We start from the raw sequence: 16,370 nt of genomic DNA, 5'->3' as shown, positions 1-16,370 counted from the left end.
AGAATACACTGTGAAGGAGGGCGGGGACTGCCAGAGACATTATTAATAGGTTTTACCCTTGAGCTCTGGCAGCTACTTGTTCTATACACAGAGGAAAAGGATTAATCAAGCCTTGCACGTAAAGGTTCTTTCTGTGGGCTGCCAAAATATTTAAAGCAGTATATACAAAGTGTAAGCCTTATTATTATACACATTCAATGTAATCATCTTATGCTACAGTTAAGGCTGGGATGACAATAAAGTAGATTATTGTGCACTATAACCAATTCAATTCCAACACAACAGGACATGGCTTAGTCACTTGGTTCAGATCTGGTACTGGAGCTTATTTTTCTTATGCTGGGCTAAACTGTGATTTAAGAGATTTAATCAAGCTTTGGGAAATGCTTTCTTTGCTAAAGGAGGAGAAAGAACTCAAAGTCTGCACCTGGCAACCCTAATCACTTCCAATTTTCAGCTCATTTTGCTTCCTGGAAATTCACCTTAGTAAATAATTGTTCCCTAAAATAACTGGGGCCGAAAGAATGACAACACATAAGAGGAACAAGTTTTAAGCAAACATCTGAAGCTGGAGGATTGTACAGAGGCTACTGAAGAGCAGCAGCTCCTGCTGATCCCTCCTATGCCAGTTCCCAAAGGGCTATGCAGTAGACACATGATATATTTTCTTAAATCAAATAATTACAGTAAATGCATGGGAAACAGCAAAACTAAATACTAGGTCAGAGCTGTAGGTCACTAGCAATATATAGCTTCAACACAGCAAGGCTGCCACAGTTTCTTTGTGTCACTGGCCTAGACTCAGCAGCAAACAAAACCAGTACTTGGCAGCGTGGCTGGCTGGTCACAGCACTGTCTGGTAAAGCTCCAGACCCCCCGAACCTCCCAGGTGAGGTGGGTTTTATTTAGCATCTATGATCTGCAAAATCTAGGAATTCAAGGTAATGGCATACCTCTGGACTACTAAAGCACACAGGCAAAAAGAAATCCTCCCTCCCCCAGCCTTAAATTGCAAGTAAAAGCAGGAGGAAAAAAAACACCAAATTCAAAACAAGCACTGTGTTTCCTTTTTATTTTACATGGCCCAGGAGTAGGACAAACTGAGGCTGTCACACACACCTTTGGGTTTCCCACTGTGGCCTTCCAGGTACCTCATGAAAAATCACTTACTGCTCTAGCACCAGTTTATGTTAAAAATCCCTCTTTAAACCTGTTACTGTGCATAGGCCACACCTGATCACTCTGTTAGGCTCTTCACCTGAAGAGCGAAAGGGCTCTTATGACGGATGGTGTATGTTTACGAGTCTTTCTTTAGAAGATACTTGCATTCAAAGCAGTTAAATTTCATGGGACTGGAGAACAACCTGACATGACTCCAATAGTAGGTCACCAGGGTTAGAAAGAAGGAAGGGAGAGAAGAGAAAAGAATAATACATGTTGTGTGTTAGACAAAGCAGCATTTAGCTCCCCCCAGCACTTACAGTATAGGAAGTACAAATACACGAGCTTTGAACACAAAGATGGGAAAAATTCAAGTGTTACAGTTTAAATTACCAAAACCTACCCAAATCCAGCCCACGTAGGATGTCTGCTGCAGTAAATCAGGCAATGCTCATTTCCTTCATCTACTGCAAGTGAGTTATACTTAGCTCCTGCTCCTCAAGGGCCCGCAGCTTCCTCAGCTGATGCTTTGACCCATGTTTCCTTTTGATTTCCCCCAGGAACCTACTGCTTCTGCTTCACTCACGATAAGCTTTTACAGTCATATCTATTCACATCTCAACTCCACCAAAACCTGGACACTGGCATCTGGCAACACAGAAACCATGCTTCACCCTGACAAGATCACACCAACCGCAAGTGTCAAATACTTAATCAGATAATGAAAACAGATTTATCTCAGGCAGAAGTTAAAGCGGGCACAGAACTTGGCTCTGCCACCACTGCAGAGGGAACCTGGCTGTGAGTGCCAGGATACAGGCTGCTCCACGTCTTGGCAATTCTGAATGGGTACATAGAAGAAAAATACATTTTAGGGGAAACTATGCTAAGGCAGCAGCAGCCAGACTTGATGAATTCTATTTTCCTAAAGAAAAACAGAGGGGATTTCTCCACTTGGCTACGCTGAAGTCATGACTCAGCTCATGTATCCAGATATAGAGTCATAGAATAGTTAGGGTTGGAAAGGACCTTAAGATCATCCAGTTCCAACCCCCCTGCCGTGGGCAGGGACACCTCACGGTAAATCATTATCACCCAAGGCCTCGTCCAACCTGGTCTTGAACAGTGCCAGGGACGGAACATTCACAACCTCCCTGGGCAACTTATTCCAGTGCCTCACCACCCTAACAGGAAAGAATTTCCTTCTTATACCCAACCTAAACTTCCCCTGTTTAAGTTTTAACCCGTTACCCCTTGTCCTATCACTACAGTCTCTAATGAAGAGTCCCTCTCCAGTATCCTTAGAGGCCCCCTTCAGATATGCTCAGACACATCCTAGCCTGGATTTAAGGCAACATCAGCCTTGAGCCATGAGATTTCAGAGAGAGCTGTCAGAGCTTGGGACATTATCAGCGTTAGAGCACAGCCTGATTCTGCAGTGAAAAATACCACAAATAATAGGAACATCACACAAGAAATACAGAGATACTTGTTTTCTTTTCTAGTTTAAAAGAACCTATACTATTTATCAGCTAATATTTTCACAGTATCAAATAAGAACATTAAAACAAAGCCTTAAAGTTAGAAAATCCAGCATTCTTTCTGCAGAGCAACAGCAGAATTTAAAACCAAAGGAGAACTGAAGTCAGACTGAAGCCACCTGTAGACGCCTCTTGTGTTTTCAACCCAGAAGAACTTTATGATTAATTCTTCTAATGGCTAACTGGCATTTTACAAAACACCATTAGAAATACCATGGGATGAATGCATGGCATGGGGGTTGGAACTGGATGATCTTTAAGGTCCCTTCCAACCCAAGCCATTCCGTGAATGTAAGTACCAAGGGAAAAAAATAAAATAGGAAAAATCTATCATTACCACAAGAAGAGCTGAACATCCACCCAAAGTCCAAATTTGCATTTTTCAAACAAGTAATTACAGTGGCTACAACCACACTGGGTTAGGTTTTGGTCAGACCAGATTACTCATGACTTAAAATTTTCAGATCTGTTAATAGCTCTAACAGAAGTTGCTGCTTATTACTGTAAGAAACTGAGCTCACACCTAAATGTTTTCAGGAGGATGCTAAAGTTGGAGCACAACAGAATTAAGGCTGAGAAAGTTGGGGCTGTTCAGCCTGGAGAAGAGAAGCCTGCGTGGAGACCTCATAGCAGCCTTCCAGTATCTGAAGGGGGCCTGTAAGGATGCTGGGGAGGGACCCTTCATTAGGGACTGTAGTGATAGGACAAGGGGTAACGGGTTAAAACTTAAACAGGGAAGTTTAGGTTGGATATAAGGAGGAAACTCTTTCCTGTTAGGGTGGTGAGGCACTGGAATGAGTTGCCCAGGGAAGTTGTGAATGCTCCATCCCTGGTGGTGTTCAAGGCCAGGTTGGACGAGGCCTTGGGTGATATGATTTAGCATTAGGTGCCCCTGCCCACAGCAGGGGGGTTGGAACTGGATGATCTTAAGTTCCTTTCCAACCCTAATGATTCTATGATTCTATGATTCACCCATTATTAGGAACTTGAGGTTGGGCTGGAGCAATTTCACTCCTTCTGGAGAGTGATAATATGGCAATTAGAATATTGTAGAGGACAGGAGAAAATCCTGGCAAATTCAGTGCAGTGAAATGGTGTCCTGCGTTCAGCAGTAGCAGTCATTTTTCTCCTTCCTAGTAGCTGGTGCAGTGCTGTGTTTTTGATTTTAGCCTGAGAACAATGCTGATAACACTGATGTTTTCAGTTGTTACTAAGCATTGCTTACCCTGATCAAGGACTTTTCAGTCTCATGCTCTGCCAGTGAGGAGGAACATGGGAAGTCAGGAGGAAGCAGAGACAGGACACCTGACCCAAACTAGTCAAAGGGGTACTTGGAGCAGTAGGCTGACCTTCTTCCCTGTGATGGTTACTACTGACTGAGAAACCCTAACAATGAAAGCAGTAGTACAGAACCGGTTCTACCACTGATCATGAACTGGTATTAAAAAATCAAGAATGAAGATGGCAACTGAACCCTGTGTTGCTTGTGCCTCCTGGGGTAGTGAGTTAAACTTCACAGCCTAGAAGCAATAAACTGCCTATGGCAAATAACAGAGTTCAGATGCCTCCATAATTTGCTCAGAACAGCTCTCTGTACAACAACCAGAATGGCAACAAACCCAGCCCTTTTCCTTTACAAGGCTAAACCCATGGCAGGACCATTTCCCCATCTTGAAACACTTATCCTAGCAGAAAGAGAAAGAAAATGGGTAGTGGGTGACCTGAAGATTATCATTTACAGTTTTACGGGAACCTCAAGTAGTATTAAAACAGAACAACTATTCCCTTCTTGCTTGGAAGAGAGTGGTACTATTCCTTCTGTGGTTGTGGACTGTTTCAGTATTATCCAACTGCATAAATGAAACTAGTGTCAAAATTAAGTTTTAAATGGCTTGAGGTTTATAGGAATTAAAGAAGGAAAAATTAAATTTGAAACTCTGCTTGTTTACTAGCACTAATTAAATATGCCAGATTTCTGGGCAAGCTTCCTAGCCTGTGGCTACTACGTTACTGGCTTGTAAAACAGTCAACAAGTGCATGAGTACAAAGAACAAATACAATAACAGAGATTTCGTCTACAGTCCTGCCCTTAGTTTATAAAGAAAAAATGTATTGGAAACAATCTGTAACTCTGAAGACCTGTGCTAGCCCTCTAGACTGTATCAGGGGCAGGTCTACAATGGTTGCTTTTGCTGAGAGCAGTTAAAAAGAACTAAAGAAAAATCAGAGACAGGTAAGCAGTATTAAGCACATCCAAAATGAACAGGAAGCCTTAAAAGACCAGTTTACCTCTACAAGTCCCATGCTTCTGGGCTCTGCTTTCAAAATGCTTTGCTATTAAAAATAAAAGGGAATTTTCGCACTTCCAACAGAAGTGGGTCTGATTATTCACACCATGGAAGCTACACTCCTCACAAACAGTAGATTTTATTACTATATGGGAATTCACTAGCAAATAGGTTTATTCTGAAGACATGGATTTTCACACTGAATGAAAGCAAGGGCTATAATCCATAACTGTACAGCCCATTTAGACTCTAAACTTTTAAGACAGGCAGTATCTTTGTGTTCTACATTTTAAAGCAACCAGCACAATGAACTCATAGTCTATGAGGAAGCTCCAAACAACCAGGAAAGAACAAACTAAAGCTGACCTCAGATAAAAGGAGCCTCTGGAGGCTGCTGATCTCAGCACACAGGTGAAAGGAAACAGAACAAAATGCAATGGTTCCTGCATTATCCCAACTTAGGCAGGGGTAGGAGGAGGCGGGACAGTAAGGTCCCATGGCCTAAATGCTGCTCTTTGCACATCCTTCTTTCAGGACAAGCTCCCCATTTACTTTCCATGGCTGAAGAAGCCATTTTTACAAAAGCAGCAAGCAACTCTTAATGAAGAAACACTTCAGGACAATTTGCTGCTTTGACAGCTTTAAAATGAATAGCCTTTCACAGCAACTCAACTTAATGTGTGCTCCCACTGTACAGTAGCCTTGCTCAGCTTTAAGGAAACCAGGAATTATGCTTCAATAAAAATTCAGCCACGCAAATATTCTGCTATAAAAAGAGGCATAAACATATAACTCTCCAACTTCCAGAATCACGTACATGAGGCAAAGGGAAACGATATAAAAATAACTAGGTTTTTGTTTACATCTCAGATTTACAAGAGCAATTCCAGAAACTAAGTTCTTCCACAGAGGCATTGATTTAATTAGCCTGCATAGCATGCTTTATTTGCATTCATATCTCTGACGTACACTGGTGAAAAAGAAACAAATACACAATGGATACACACTAAATCATTCCCCAAACTTTTATTCTGTGCCCAGGTGTCGGGAAGAACTCTCAAACATACTTTCATGGGCTCTTCCATGCAAATGATCCTTTTTTAACATATACAAACTCCGTATGTTTTCAATTAAAAATATGACTGGATCGATTGGATCATGTATTCTTGCAAACCAGCCAAAAATCAAATACAAACTGAAGCCCTGAAGGAATTTCTGGAAGTACAAACCATAGAGCACTACAGTTCTACTTCTGGCATGGAGAATCACCTCTCCTTCTGTAATGAAGCTGGAAGTGACAGCAGTGCATAAAACCACACTGTCATTCAGCAGTGAAATAACTGCATTAATGAACAGTACTCAGAAATAAGAAAGGTAACTGGTGAAAATCTCAGCAAGTCAGAACACAATGATCAGGTAACAGCAGGGCACTTGCTTTTTGATAACTGATAATCTCATATGGGTTAAAAAACTCCAATTTTAGATAGAATTTAAAAGCTGCCATCAGGCAGCCAAACTGGAAGTGGGGAGCAACAAACAAATGCAAGGATTAATGAAACATAAACATTGCTTTTCCTCCTTTATCCAGAGTACCATGGACCTGAGAAAGCCCAGACAACTAAAGTTCCTGCACCAGAACTGGCTCCTACCAAGTCCTTCTGGTATTTCCCCAGCATGCCCTGAACCCCACAGGACTGGCTTGCTCAGGAGCTGTGATGCGTGCCCAACTACACTGCTGCCAGCCCGGTTTGGCCCTGGCAGCACTTGTGTGTTAGCTCAGGTGCACTGCTAGGAGTTGTGCCATACTCATGCCAGCATTTGTAAAGCCAGCTCATGTGCATGGAAGCAATCACCTATCTACGAATGTGATCATGTACACTCAGGAATATTGGCTTGTTAATGCAAAAGAAAACATTTTTCACTCTATGTCCAGTGTTTTTGTATCAAGAACTGGAGAATCAGTACATAGAAAAGAAATGAGAGACAGAGGAGTGATAAGAATAACAGCACATAACAATGTAACACACAATAAACTACACAATAATGCATTTAATACTACTGGGGTCCGACATGCAGAAATGCAAGTGCTGAAACAGAAAATCTAGGTTTAAATATGATCTGCAGCTGATGCTGTATGCAGTGCTACATCAGCTGCTTCCTGCAGGTCATTTTAACACATACCGTTCTCATTCTAAATGTAGGAAATCCAACAGTTAATACCCTGTAGTCAGAGCAGCATTTTACATTTACACTACCAATGTAAACATTCATGAGTTATACCCCCATGAGACAGGAAAGTAATACTGCATTTGTTTTAAAACGTGAAGAAAGCATGAGACACAAACATCAAGCGGACTTCCCAAGGCCCCACAGCCAAGCAGAGAAGTGAGATCTCTTTGTACATTAATTACAAAACACTCTTACTGCAAACAGGTGAGGCACATCAACTCGTGTTAATTTTTACCTTTCCAGCAGCAGATCACCTGTAGGACAACAGAACTCTTCCTCTGTAAACACAAAGGTTGCTTAAAGGTTTTCCACAACATTTCTGTTTTTTTCCAAAGACAAGAATAAATTACTGAGAAGTAAGGTCAGAACTTTTCTGCAAACCCTTTAAGTCAACAGTTGTCCAGAATATGAAAAGTCATTCTTTTACCCTGGTGTAAGTTTATTCTTGTTACATATAAAAGCCTAGAATCTACATAGCATCCCTAATATTACAACCCCTTCTTTTCAGTTGACAAACATCAAAGGCATAGCAAAAAAAAAAGCCAAAGCCTACCTTTTTGTTTCTTTCAGATGGCTTACTTCATATAATAACGTAAATCCTGCATTCTAGAGCTACACTATCATGTGGTACATTGAAACAAACACACGCAAGAGACATAGTCCTTAAATCTGAAATACGTACTATTTTCTGAAAGGGTAAGGTATAGAAAAACATACCAGCAGCCACTTATTTGTCTGACTGGTCTGTTCCCTCAATAGCCAGAGGCTACTTTTAACTGCACTGACTTAGCAAAGGAATCCAAATTGTATAAATCAATGTCTCAATTAACATTTTGTTTAGGAAGAGTTACGGAAAAGAAACAGAATGTAATCATTTGCTAGCACAGTGGCTCCAGAGGTCTGGGAGCGAGTGCAAGAAGAATGGAGTTGAATGTGGGAAGGGTCCATTATTCTTTCAATAGCGTCTGGTACTGCAAAGTATGTGCTTGCATACTTTCCTACTGGAAAAGCTTAAGCCTTCAGTAGCTCCTTGGTCTGGGAAAATGGCAGGCACCCAAATGCTAACCCAGGGATCTACGAAGGAGATCTACCTGAAGAACAATATTTTTCAAGTGGCTTTAGAAGTGAAAAACAGCCATAAAGAGAAGTCTCATTCCCAGGGGATTTTATTCCTTCTGTCTGGCTGCTGTTCGTCAGGTGCCGTTCCCCGCACACATCCCCAGCACATTCGAATGCAAGAATGGAGAGGGGGCCTCTCTGAAAATAATCACACTTGCTGAAAGACCTGCCCTGCATAAATATCTCTAACAACAGTACAAACAGAAATCAGACTTCTTGCCCGATACTTTAGTTGAAATTTATGGCACCGCTGGCAATGATTCTGTTATTACTGTTCTACCTGGCTACGGCTCAAAGTCACAGAAGTGGGAATTTCAGAGGTATTTTCAGAAATTATGTAGATCATCTGGGGGGGGGAAAAACCCAACCTAGTTCAAAAATGCTGTACCAATGCATTAGTGAACAAAGCTATATATTTAATATATATGTATACATGTACAAACACATACCATAGGGATGGGATGGGGAAGTTAGGGACACACACGGCCTCTAAAATGGTATTTAATGCTACACCCTGGGAATAATAAAGCAAAGGGAGGAAAAAAAAGAAATCAAAGGGAATACTGAAAGACAGTCTCTTCTGCTATTGCAAATATCACCAGCTGCTAGAGGATTTATATGCAGAAAAACTAGAAGTTGAGCTTTAACTCATATTTCCCTTGCTTTCTCACTGGTTTGCTTCCAACCCTCAGACTTAATTAAAGTCTATCAGCCAAATTTTTTCTGTTCCTAGACCCTAAATTATTCCCTTTTTAAATGTCTCTCTAATGACCGACCCAAATTTTTCAAGATGTTGTACTTCCACTAACCTGAATGATGAATACGCCCCCACACAGGTTTTTAAAAGGTTAAAGGATCTCAAGATGATCAGCCCAATACCAACAGCTATTGCTGCAGCTGCAGGTATGCAGGTACATGTAAGTTATACTCAGAATGACTGATAGTGCAAGATACAGCATTCTGCATTGACAGTTCACATATCAAGGTGTAATAGCCACTTCCTATTAATTCTTCAAAGAGTATATTGCATGCAGTGACTGGGGAATGAGAGAGTATATAGGAAAATACCCAAGACATGGCTAAGAAGTTTTACTGCTTGTAAAAAGAATCTCTATCTAATCTTCTCTAGTGGGGAAATGGTGCAGTAAATCTGATGAAAAAGGAAGGATTTAAAGCCAGGGAAAACTAGGATTTCTCAAAGCAGAAACATAGAGGACATGCTGCCCTTAGGAACAGATCTCTGTTATTTAATCGATGTACTGGAAGAACTCCCGGGAAGCATGTCTTAGCACGAGAAAGGAAAGTTTGCTATGCTCTTCATTTCCTGTGTAATTCCAGAAACTGCCAGCACAATGCTGGTTGGGGAGAGCCACACTATGGCTATTCAAGGGGGAATTCAGCATTGTATTCTGAATGAATGGAAACATTCTGAAAGATATATATTTGCTGCGAGTGAAGCAGAATGCAAACCCAGTAAGGATCACAGGCCCACATATACCTTCAACCAGCTAATTATATATTCTGACTCTTTCTGTTATGATTTTCACAGTATTCTCAGCAGTGCTAAACATCAGAGCAAATCATCCAGGTTTGAGCTCGCAGTAGCCATGAAGTCAGTGTAATAAATCATCACTAAAAATATTATGCAACTACAGTTCAACTGATACCAAGTGTAGGTAATTTTAATGGAGATGCGATCACTTTTATGTATCCCTGCAAGTTACTGATTTGGGATCTCAATGACTGGATGAAGGAAAGGCTCTTCAAAGTCTGGGTTTCTTAGAATAAGCTAGATGAATGGTTCCTTGCAAAAATCCCAAGGGTATTTCCCTCCATCTCACTGCAGAAATCTTCTGCGAAGCATGACAATTTAAGGGATTAAAAAAACCTTAAATAACAGAACAGCAAGGGAACCACAAGCTTTGGCTGGGCTCACAAGCCAGGACCTCAGCCCCAAGCAGAATCAGACCTTTTAACTGAAGAGGAACAGTCACATGCCTCATTTCACCCTTACTTTGCTTTAAACTAGACCGTTTCCTCCCCCTGCCATATTCCACATTGGCTGATAAATTCCCCAACGGCGGGTGTTAACTAACTCCGCATTCCAGTCTGCTCTGCGTCATGGAGTTCCACATCCCACTGATGAGGAACACATGGTGGACATGTGGTAGGGGAGAGCCTGACAGCGCTTGCACAAGCAGGGATAACTCCTCTGACCTTTGGCTTTTTTCCTCTCTGTACCATCCCAACTGCACAATAAGGAGTCTGTGCCCTGTACTAGTCATTCTGGGATCACTGGACACAACCTGAAACTCGAAGACTTCAGCAGGCAGCTATACTGAGCACACGCCAGGGCTGAAAACATACATGAAAAGCAAATAACTGATCATTCTGCGTCTCTCCCCTAACCAGCCGATTCAGAGGAACTCTTAGACCATACAGGTTACCTCTGGATCAGCTGGGGTAAATATGTCACAAAAATCAACTGGTGATGGCCATGTTTCCCATCAATTCTGAAATAAGCTAACTCACAGCATTGCTAAAAAATACACAGTGGCAACTGCATTAAAGTATTAAGACATCTTTCTAAACTAAACTGACCATTTGTCATCTTTTCAAGACCCAAGTCTGGCTTAAAGTAACAATGAGATTTGACTTCAGTGGTGTCCAACTTGATGACTCATCCGGAGCACTACATTCACCAAGTCACATGGACTCGAGGGTGGCCAAGCAATACAGTCATCCCTTCCTCCTTCGAAACCTCTAAAAAGTAAAACCAAATCACAGGCTAAGTGCTGGTCTGAGACCACAGCAGACAGACAGACAGATGAGTAATGATAATACGTTTACTGATGATTAGAAACCAAATGCTGAGCCTCACGCTCTCTGCTTTTAGTCTTACGCATATCGTAACTCTGGCAAGAATCTTGCAGAAAAATTAAATCTGTTACCAATAAGTCTTTCTATAGCTACAGTCATTAGAAATTCCTACTAATATTTCAGATTCTAAGATTCATGACCTCTTACCTGTACAAGCTGTCAAGACATGGCATGACCTCTCTTTTAGAAAGAGGACCTGGATATGCTACACATTCCTTTTAACCTCCCACACTGAATGACTAAAATAACACAGCATCAGGAATACACAATAAAATCCAATGGAAGCAACAGCATTAAAATCAGTAATAGCAGTATGTGCTTTAAAATACAAAGTCAGTGCCTCACTAACTGCTTTGACAGGATGTTCATGTTTATTGTACAAGCATAACCTATAAAAGCACCAAATTAAAATGTTTTCCTTAGATGTGATCCTTGAGGTCCCCTCCAACCTGGCGTTCTATGATTTGGCTACATTCATTTTAGAAACGGTAACTGGTTTCATCCATTTCTGAAGCTGAAGGCTACACTCATCCCCAGCAGAGCAAGCTGAGCAAAGATTAAATGCATAATAAAAGGGGCAAACTTTCTGAGAAAAATCAATGCCTTTTAGTTACAGCAGCTACCTGAGGTGAACTGGGAAACTTCTAAACAGGCAGGCAAGGCCTCCAAGGGCATCTTCAGAACATCTGCTCCCAACTGATGGCTCAAACAACGACTCACAGGCCAATGTCTTTTTCTAAAATCCTCTTTTGTAAAGAAATATGATTAAAGCTACACCAACATTTTTAAAGTGTGGTTATAGTCTGAGAAGTTAGTGTGTAAAAATCACACCCTCTTATTCAATCGACCTAGTTCCCCTGTTTTGATTCAGTCAGATCTGCTTGCTTTACTGGCTAAAATGACTTTTTACAACTTTCTAAATTCCTACTAGTACTGTGAAACCAATTCAGTTCTGGGAAGCGGAACCAGATTCTTTTCTGGTTGTGCATCTGCAAAAGGATTATTACCTAAATCAACACATACAATTTCTGTTTGTGTGGCAGAGGAGCCAAAAAGAACCTGACTGGATGAACAGTCGGAACAATTTATTTTTATTTATGAAAAGAGCAGATCTGGACTAACAGGAAAGACATGAAGATCTACACATCACTCTCTCAAAGTCACATTTTATAGCAAGAGAGATTATATCCAACATCTTTCTGCAGTATTCCTCATAATATCACTTGAATGCAAAGGAAACTTGGTAACAGAAGTTTGCTAACAGCAAAACCCACTGATTTTTCCAACAGGGGAATGCCACCCAAGCTAATATATGTGTATTCATCCTGTAGACAGCTGAGCCCAGCAAATAGTTTTTGCTCCCTGGTCTGCCCTGAGTTGCTCCGCAGGATTTTACTATTGAATTGGATTATTGCATCGCTTCCTTCCCTGCCAGTGGCACTGCTTGTGGGGGACCACTCCCTAATGTGCAAAATAAAAAGAACCAAATTATCAAAGTCCTGTTGTTTAATCTATTAAAAGTAATGCAACTCATTTTGAGACACATGGCTTATGAAGTACTTGCTCATACATGCAGCTGGGGCAAGCTAGAGTTGGTAGCCCCCTTCACCAGTACAGCTGGGGATCTGGAAGAGGACATCTGCCCATGCATGATCTACTTCAGGATGCTTTTACAGTGGAGTATCTGCCTATACCTGTGTTATTCTCAAGTCTTCTTGTGGAAGTAGATTTTAAAAGAAAGAGAATCACCATAGGAGTGGCAGAGCATTTCAGAGATGCCAGTTTCCCAAGGAGGGCAGTTCCAGAGAATAGAAACGCTAAGGAAGTTGCAGTGTGTTTATACATGATCCAGTTACTTAAAACAAATTATCAGCAGAAAAAAAAAAAAAAGGGCAATATCCCAAGGCAACAGAAAGGAAATCAAGTGTATCAAAGCTGTTCCTGAACTCCCATTACCTACCCACTTGGCAACGCTGACTTTTAAAATTATACTACACCATTCATTTTTACTCTCATGATGCAAGGAGAGAAGGAAGAAAAAACTCCCCCACTTTACCCCCCTCTTTTTATTAAAATATCTTAAAAACAGATCTGTATTGTTACTTCAAGGTTACTAATGTTAGTTCTGTATATATTTATAGATGAGGTATTCCTTTCTGTCTGAAGCACATGAGGTAATAAGTAGCTGGAATTGTCACGGTGATTTATTAACATATTCTCTAGGAGAAGCCCTGCACCTGCGTCTGTGCAGACCGAACACCCACGAAGGCTGAACTCACCCTTACACAGCCCACAAGATCTTAAAAGGAAATGCTCCAAATTTAGACCTGCTCCAACAGGTGTCTTTTACTGTCTCACTTTGCATGACCATAAATATCAGAGGTGGAGCAGAAAGCTCCCTGTCCATTGTCACCATGCTTTGAAAACAAATACCTTTGCCCCCTCCAAAGGCAAAGACAGCAGCTATGGAATTCTCATCATTTCCTCACTCCTTCATCCTGTCAAGGTCCAAGTCAGAGAGATGTCACTGGCAAAACCAGGCTCCAGGGATGAGCACGTAACTTTATTTTTTTCTCTTCAAAGGGCCCCAAGCTGGCGCTGAAACTTCCCCAAACTGTATTTCTTTCATTCTGATATCTCATCTTGCAGCTATTTGCCAAAGTGAATGACATGCACAGGCTGTTCATGGCTTTTTTATAAGCTCTCATTACCCAAACAGGGAACCATTTCCTTGAAAATGCTTTCGCCAGCAGCATTAGTCTCTCTAGGCACCACCAATAAATTTGTCTCCTGGCCCATCATGATGCACACCAAAACGTGCTTGGATGGATGTACTTGATACTGGTTTGCACTTGTTTACTGGAGGGAGGACGCTACCTGTGGGACCTGTCATCAGGGTGATTAACAGCACAGGAGAAAAGAAAAGGATAATCTTAACAGCTGAATGGGAAGCTTTGCCAGATTTGCTTTGGCAAGCAAAGGAGCAAAATGAGGCTCTTTTCTGTGTGTGGTGTAACACGGAGAGACATTCTCCAAACCAAAATGGCTATCCATGACTCACAAACCCCCAAACCAAATCAAAACAACAAATCTGGAAAAGAACTCCTAACCAAACTGAGAAAAAGAATAACAGGTTACACCAGGAACTTGGAAATCCTATTAAAATGTTTCAGTCTGTAACACTTTCGTTACTACAAAAATGCCCGAGTCAAGAGCAAATAAATATTTAATACTCAACAGGTACTCAGAAGAATGTGTGTTTTCCCTTGTCCCTCTCTACCAGCTGCTCTTTTATGGCAGGAAAGTGAAGAGCGTGAAATCCAATGATAGGAAGATGGCAAAGGTCAGGAAAAAGGTTTTTCTTCAAGGATTTAAATTAGCGTACTACAGCTTTGGCTGTTTTGTCAACATAACTTCCCTCCTGTGAGGAGGGGAAGCCAAAGGTCCTTTGAAACATTTCTGTATGGGATCTAGATTTTTACCAGCTTTAAAGATTCCTAGCTTTAAAGAAAAGACCATCCTCCCTCTTCCTATTCCCTTCACCACTCCCTGCCTGTCCCTCCTTTCACCCCCGTCTTTAAAAAGGGAGAGAAAAAAAGAAGAAAAGGAAAACGGAAAAAGCATCTGAAGAGCAAAACAAGCACCAAAGGAGTTCTAGAGTTCATGTAACAAGACCACTATAGCCCTTCAAAAGGACCATTAAAAGCAAAACGAGCAAAAGCAACACCCTCAAGATGCCTATTGTATTTTAGAGAGGAACATATGAGTGTACTGGAAATTCTCCCATTCCACCACAAAGTCTGTTATTTCATCAAAACAAAGTCCAGAGATCAAGAAAGGACCAACATGGTAGCTGAAAGTCAGTCACTTCAAGTGATCCATGAAGAAAACGAGACTGGGCTTGCTCTTCTTTTTACCTCCCCTTGCTTTACTATCTTGTATTAAAATAAAGAAAAAAAGACTTCAAAGATTGTTTCAAGCGTCGCTTTTGTTTCTCACATGAGAAAGTCAGGGCTTGAGCAGGTCTAGACAACACAGTGGTTAAAACATCATCAGCTGCCAACACTTTGTCTTCCTAGAGCTCCCACAGTTGTTGCTATGCTGAACTGCCGCATTTGAAAATATCTGACAACTTCCATGTACTGTTTTGCTTCCCTCAGAGCTTCTCCAACATGGCAGCAGTGAAACAGAGAGCACAAATCCAATGCAGGCAGTTTCAGATGGCAGAGGCTCACCCACATGGATACTGTCCCAGTGCTTCTGCAGAATGCTTCAAAGCATCTTTTTCTTATTTTTTTTCCCCTTCTTTTTAACACTTAGCAGATCTTCTGTCTTTGTGCTTCTAGACTATCCTATCATCCGTGGGCTTTTCCTGGAGGGTATCTAACACTTTACATTAGCTTTCATAGCTGTGCATATGGAAATGTAAGAAAAACAGGGAGACATACAGATTTTTATCCCATCTGTATACCCCCAACACCACATTTACCAAATCCCAAACAGTTATGCTCAAGAAGATCTGCTGAAGACAACATAACTGAACAGGTGTTCCTGAAGACAAAGTTTGGCCTGCAAGATAAAGCCTGATTAATTTAGCTATACAGTAACAGGAATGAGAATCCTCTGGTTAGATGAACCTGTAAAATCAGAGGTCAACTAAGATCACACATATTTCAGCAATTTCTAAGTCGTTATGCCACAGCCACCCACTAGTGACAGGAGAAAGCCACAGCCCATCACTACAGTAGATGAAATATTCCTCCCTAGCACAAAATAGATTAGTGTTTGTTTGCTCAAAAATATAGAATGCAATGGTGCTGAATTTCCTACACCAGACGGATCAACTGCTGGCTATGTACACAAGGCTTGTCTGCAGCCTGGTCCCTGCCATGTCCAAGGAAAACCCAGGAGACAGCCAGTGGAAACATGCAGTTAACAGGGCTCACTCTTGACCACCTTCCTTCTAGAGCAATCCTTAAACTCGGGCAGGAGTCACCTTTCCATGGGCACACAGCACCTCCTTCACATCTGGTAATGGGATGTTCAAGGAAAGATTACTCCTAGCTGTGGCCTACAGCACACGCCAGAGGCATTTTCACAGAAGAGATTTATCTGAGAGCAGGCCCCAGATGTCCGTATCCTTGACTTACAA

The 16,370-nt window shown here is 41.4% G+C and overlaps 1 protein-coding gene across 4 annotated transcripts in view; it reads right to left on the bottom strand.

The window, feature by feature from the left end:
- Positions 1-16,370, bottom strand: part of EIF2B3 (eukaryotic translation initiation factor 2B subunit gamma) — a 104,933-nt gene that overhangs the window by 60,061 nt on the left and 28,502 nt on the right. The window lies entirely within an intron of this gene.

This window comes from Pezoporus wallicus, unplaced genomic scaffold, assembly GCF_028554395.1.
Source record: "Pezoporus wallicus isolate ANWC-B61680 ecotype Strahan unplaced genomic scaffold, APGP_CSIRO_Pwel_v1 contig_13480, whole genome shotgun sequence".
Lineage (NCBI taxonomy): Eukaryota > Metazoa > Chordata > Aves > Psittaciformes > Psittacidae > Pezoporus > Pezoporus wallicus.
The sequence above is the reverse complement of the archived record's forward strand: the minus strand, read 5'-3'. Positions and strand labels throughout refer to the sequence as shown.